The following is a 6,105-nucleotide window of genomic DNA, read 5'->3' as shown; positions in this document are numbered from 1 at the left end:
TCATAAACCATAAATCCACTCTCTTCTATTGCCCTGCCACCTTATTGTGTTGATTTCTAGCAAAAGTCCATCCTCTCTCGATTGCCCCAACTCCTCCAAGCTTGGTGTTTCTTGCCTTTCAACCCCCTAATCCCACTGTGACGCACTTATGTTGCCATGGTGACAGAAGACTGTGTCTTCTCCCACATTGAAACCCAAGGGCTATAAAGAAGGAAGGTGTCTGCGGAGAAGAGGAGTGACTGCTGCCTCTCCCTGTTGACCTCCTCCTCCCCACCTCATCCTGCCAATCAGCTGAGAGACTGACTCCACACAGTTTTATCTCACCTCAAGGAAATGCTAACATGTGCCATCAAGTCTGGCTGTACTTAAAAATTATGGCACAATCAATTTTTAATGTGAATTTAGTGCTGGTTGGAAGCTTTAGACTCTGAGTCCCAGGAAAATGATTCATCTGTTTATTCATTTGCCAAATACCGGGGTGCGGTTTTCTCAAACCCCACCTGCCTTAACCTGGTTGTGCTCTCGTCCCTAAGATCACATACAGCCTTACTGAGGCTGCTCATGCCAGGCTCAGGAACCTGCCCCCTGCAGATCCAGCCCCATGCTGGAGAGCAGAGGGGAGGAAGAATGGACACTCTTATTTTCCCAAGGCCTGGTGACACAACAGAGTCAGAGGGCAAAGAGAGCTCAGAAGCATCTCAGCGGACTCCATAAATAAGAGAAGCAGGACATCTGAAATTAGGAACTCATTTAGCCACCCCCAACTCGCTATTGAACCACACCTGACAAGCCAGATGTCTTAAAAGATTCAGAGGAAACTTTCCAGTCTATCACAGTGTAGCAAAGGAACTCACTCATATTTGCATGTAACCAAATGTCTCCTTGCTGTGAGTTAGGCTCATATTCAAAGGAGATGAAGATCTACTTATAACAATACTCAATATTATGTTCTCAGAAGGGGAGTGCTAACACTTAGGGAACCAGTTTGTACTTGTATTTTGTTTATACTCATGATCCAAATGAAAGCAAAAAGAACTGTAAGATTAATCAAGGATGAATTTGTAGATATACTAAGGACAAAAATGATGACTCCGTATGGCTTCCAGCCATCTCTATGTAGTTTCTTCCATCACAGTGATATTTGACGTTGAACAGATTAAACAATAAGATATACTTTTTAAAAATAACTTTTTCATCTCCATTGCTCAATGAGCTTCAGGAACAGTTGGTCTCAGCAAAAAACGCTGTTTTCTGAAAACATCTGATAATCCAAATTATGAATTACATACAGTATATATATATTTATATATATGTATACACACACACACACACACACACATATATATATATATATATATATTTTAAAGTCCATCGTGGAGCACGCATCTGTTTGGGATATTTATTGGAGGAGAGGACGCAACAAGCCACAGAATGTTATCAGCACTTGAATTAATTGAAAATAAATTTCCCCTCCCAGCACTAAACAAATGACGAGTTTTTTGTGTGATAACACACACCAGCCCGCAATAGGTTGCTAAGATTCCACTAATTAAAAAAAAAATCTCATTTGAAGATAGTTAATGGCTTCTGCATTTCCACAAAGTGCTAGTCAGACTACATTCCCCTGAACTTCAGGGTCTGTGCTGATTACTACTCAATTAGTTTTGATTCAATTCACTGAAGAAAAATGTCCATTTCATTAGTGTGGAGAAATAACCATTGGACACAAAATATATTTCTCAGCATTGCTATGGCAACCAAGATGACACAGCTGAGCTCAGAATGTTAATGCCTTCCCTGGGACTATATTTTTAAGTCAGCATGCGGCCATTAAGCCTTGCTGGGTGGGGGTGGCTCCTGTCACATCGCCGTTGTGATTGGCAGGCAGAAGAACCCATGGCGCTCCCAAGAAGGCTTGGTTCCTGCCACTCGCCTCCCCTGCCACACCCCTGTGGGCTGAGCATATCGGCAACAGCATAGATTGTGGTTTTGCAAGTCCTCAAGGCCCCTTTTTATGTGACATGCAGAAGTCCAGCTGGGCAGTGAAAAATGCGATCTGTCATCCAGATGTGTTTTCCTATGTGTTGTCTGTTTTGTGAATGCATGCGACTGTCCGGGTGATGACCTGACTTTTGAGCTCGTCATTGCTGCATTCCAGCCAGCATAGCATTGACAGAGAGGTGAGGAGCAAGTGGTCCAGCAGTTCAGTAAATATGGTGGTCAACCTGAAGCACTCTGCCCACTTGAGGAAGACTTGATTCTCATCTGCACCCCACGAGATATGTAGGCAAAGGATGGGAAAGCAGATTCTAGATTACTAAAGCAAAGAAATGGATCTGTTTGTATGCAATAGGGAGCAAACATGCCAATACTAGTCTTCAGGAATAATAGATGTGGCCATTATTTAGATGTTAATTAGGGCATAACCAAATTAAACCATAACAAAATTTCATTTGGGAGACCAAATTTTCCAGGTTAAATGGATAAGTGCCCATATTTTCCCTTAAGCTATGGTGGCATAATCTTAGGTTACCAATTAATAATTAATTGCTGTATACTGTGTTCAAGGCTCCATGCCTTAGGATACAAAGATTAAGTACATGGAGTCTACACCCTCAAGGGACAGTTTAGTAGGGAGATAGCATATGAACGATTAATGAAAGCTACTATGTATTGAGTACTGACTGTGAGACTGGAAGTGTACTAAGTACTTTGTATGCAGTATTTTAATGTACTCCTCATATTAGTACTATGAGGAGGATGTTAGCTCCATTTTATAACCAAGTACACTGAGACTTAAAAAAGGGACTTGGCTAGTCAATTACTAGTTCAATTACAGCAAGTAACTGGCAGAGCTGGATTCAAACACAAGTCTCTCTGACTCCACAATCACTTCGAACCACCATGCATACTGCCTTTCATGTACACATGAATAGAAAAGGCAGGCTGTAAATATTCAGGGCCCAGTGACTTACAAAAGTAAATACCTGATCTGTAAGGAAAGCAGCAAGTCTGATTGCATTTAATTAATTTAACTTCCCTTTTAAAATTCATCTTCAAAATAATGGGCAAAATCAGAGCATCCCATTTCTTCCATTAAGCAGATGTTCTGCACATTGCCCTCCTGCCTCTTCTGCGACCACAGGGAGAGGAAGCACGGCTGATGCAAGAGCTGCCAAAAGGCAGGGAGCAAGAACTCATTCCACAACAAGAGCAAGCTCACAGTCGGTGATCTCAGTGTCAGAGTCCCATTCTACCCTCTTGGGATCCTGGGCATCTGAGCTTCTCTATGTTTAATCATCATCATGTCACCATCAAAAATATTTATTAAGCTGCTGCATACATATGGTTCTGGTCACCCCATTTGTTCTTGCTCCCTTGGCACATTATGTAATTTCACTCTATTTGTTTCCAGTGGTTTGACATAATTTTATATCATCTTTATACCTCTTCAGATACAGTGCTCAAAACACCCCGACCCAGACTTCTCTGAGTTCACGGAGTAGATTCTTAGCCTTCTCTTTGCCTGACCATAGCAGGAGCAGTGGATCTTGGTGACAGGGATCTTGGTTCAGGGTTGGCCCAGTGGCTGTCTCTTCCATGTGAAGCAGAATTAACCAACATAGGTAGGGGCTTGCAATCTAAAATTTTGCCACAGATAAAACATGCAATGGGTACACACGTCACTCTGTAGATGGGCTTTGTTGCTAGAATAGCATTTGTGAAAATGTGTTCTAAGAAAACCTAACTTCTTAGAATGTTAAAGGATGTTATAGTCATGCAGTTCAGAATATGCTACTCCAAAACATGGCAACTTGGCACTTAATAAAGAGCAGAAGCAGGAAGGTCTCTATGACCTTTGCCATTCTCCCCTGAAGTGGGCCATAAAATAATTCTCTGACTTTTCTCTAAAGTAGGGCATAAGACCCTCATTCCAGAGGAGTCCTTATACCCAGAGAAAAGGAATGAAGACACAGGGACACAGAGAAAAACATGAACAAGGCCATGTGCAGTGGCTCAAACCTGTCATCTCAGTACTTTGGGAGGCCAAGGTGGGAGAATGATATGAGCTCGGGAGTTTAAGATCAGCCTAGGCAACGTGGCAAGACTCCATCTCTACAAAAATATTAAAAAGCTAACCAGGCATGGTGGTACATGCCTGTAATTACAGATATTTGGGAGGCTGAGGCAGAAGGATCTCTTGAGCCCAGGAGGTCAATACTGCATTTAGCCATGTTTGAACCACTGCACACCAGCCTGGGTGACAAAGCAATACCCTGTCTCTTTTGGATTTTTTTTTAAAAGAATCTGAACAAACAGGCCTTGCTAAGTTTCCCCCAATTTATTACCATTAGGTAATATTCCTTTCTCCTCCCATCATACTTCTGCCACCACTGTTCATAAAAATACAATCTTTTCTGTTTCTTTGGGTCTTCATTTCTGAAGGCTCTCATGTTAGGTAAAACTTAAATATATTTATATGCTTTTCTCTTGTTAATTTGTCTTTTATTATAGTGGTCTCAGCCATGAACCTAAATGGGTAAGGTAAATAAATATATTACTTCTCCCCTACAATAGAAAAATAAAAAGGAGAAGAGGAGATTCTCTGGTCAATTATGTTTAGGAGACGCTGGGTTAAACAATGTTAATCAGGTTTGTTTGTTTGTTTTCTGCCAGGGTCCTCAGAACTCTTAATATACGACTGTATTATATGACTCTCCAAGTGAAGAGAATGGAGGGAAGCATTATCTATAGACCCATTTTTATGCTGGAGCAATGAGGCACCAGCGTTTTGCAAGTTCTGGAAAACACAGAGCAGGGGTCAGTTTAGGAGCCTAACCTGTATACCTACATCAGGAAGCTCGGAAAATGACTTAGACCACTGACACTTTTTGCATGAAGATTCCTAAGCTTCATGGGAGAAATGTTAAGGGCTTTGGGACTGATATTTGAGCCCAGGAAACAGGGCTACCAAATTAAGGCTTACAAATAAGACAAGGTTAAAAAAAAATCTGGCCCCAAATCCCAGAAAGAGTGGCCCAAATGGCTGAAAACTAGCCACTCTGAGGTAGGAAAGAGCACAGGAGGTAGGAGTGAAGGAAGTAGGAAGTGGCTCAGACCTAACCTAGTACAATGATTTATAATTTTTAGCGAAATCCTCTGTATAGAATTGAATACTTTGAGAAATGTAAGATGGAAAATTCTGATTAAATTAATTTCAACAATAGGCACATTGATACACTCACCCAGTAAGAAGACCAGGGTTCAGATCTTTAGAATCTCTGTGATTCTCTTAGTTCACACCACCCATTGTTTCTTGGATCCCACATCAGCCCTTTCCTTGAGTTTGCTCTTTCAGTTTGCTGGAGTAGATAACTTAGGAAGGCTACATCGAGCAAATTTTCTAAGTTCTTGAATGTCTACACATATTCCTGTTTTACTCTCACCATTGATTAACAGTTAGCTAGGTCTAAATTGAAAATCTAGGTTACAAATGTTCTTCCTCAAAATACTGAAGTCATTTCTCCATTGCCTGTTGGCACCCAGTGATACGGCTGAGAAATTCAAAGCCAGCTTAATTCTTTTTGCTTATGTATCACTTACTTTTTCTTGCATTGACTTTTAGGATCTTCTTTTTAACCTTAATCTTCTGCAGTTTTGACTTTCTAAATTGGGATTTATCATTGTTTTACCCTATTCAGACTTCATTGATCCCTTTCAATCTGCAAATTGAACCTTTAGCCCTGGAGAATTTTTTCTATTCCATCTTTGATAGTTTTCTCTCCTCAATTTTCTGTATTGTCTCTTTCTGAAATCTTTTTTAGCATTCAGAGCTTCCGGATCAATTCCTTATGTCATCTATGCATTCCCTAGTTTTCTGTTTATCTCCCTAATTGTTCTAGATTCTAGAAAATGTTTTCAACTCATCTTCCTATCATTCTACTAATTTTTTAAAAAATTAAATATTAACAGTTACATGAGTTAGGGCAACACTACCTGCTGCTGTAATAAACCCCCAAATGTCAGAGGCTCATCATAATAATCACTAACTTCATGCTAGCAAACACAGGTTCCTCTGTTTAGCAGGCAGCTCCTCCCCATCAG

The 6,105-nt window shown here is 40.7% G+C and overlaps 1 long non-coding RNA gene across 1 annotated transcript; it reads left to right on the top strand.

Moving 5' to 3' along the window:
* Nucleotides 1-228: 228 nt before the first annotated feature.
* On the top strand, nucleotides 229-3,346 carry LOC108539533 (uncharacterized). Its single transcript, XR_001888415.1, has 3 exons — nucleotides 229-353; nucleotides 2,159-2,283; nucleotides 3,105-3,346. It is a non-coding gene; the product is annotated as an uncharacterized LOC108539533 (long non-coding RNA).
* Nucleotides 3,347-6,105: the final 2,759 nt, after the last annotated feature.

Source organism: Rhinopithecus bieti, unplaced genomic scaffold (assembly GCF_001698545.2).
Source record: "Rhinopithecus bieti isolate Rb0 unplaced genomic scaffold, ASM169854v2 scaffold_15813, whole genome shotgun sequence".
Classification (NCBI taxonomy): Eukaryota; Metazoa; Chordata; class Mammalia; order Primates; family Cercopithecidae; genus Rhinopithecus; species Rhinopithecus bieti.
The sequence above is the reverse complement of the archived record's forward strand: the minus strand, read 5'-3'. Positions and strand labels throughout refer to the sequence as shown.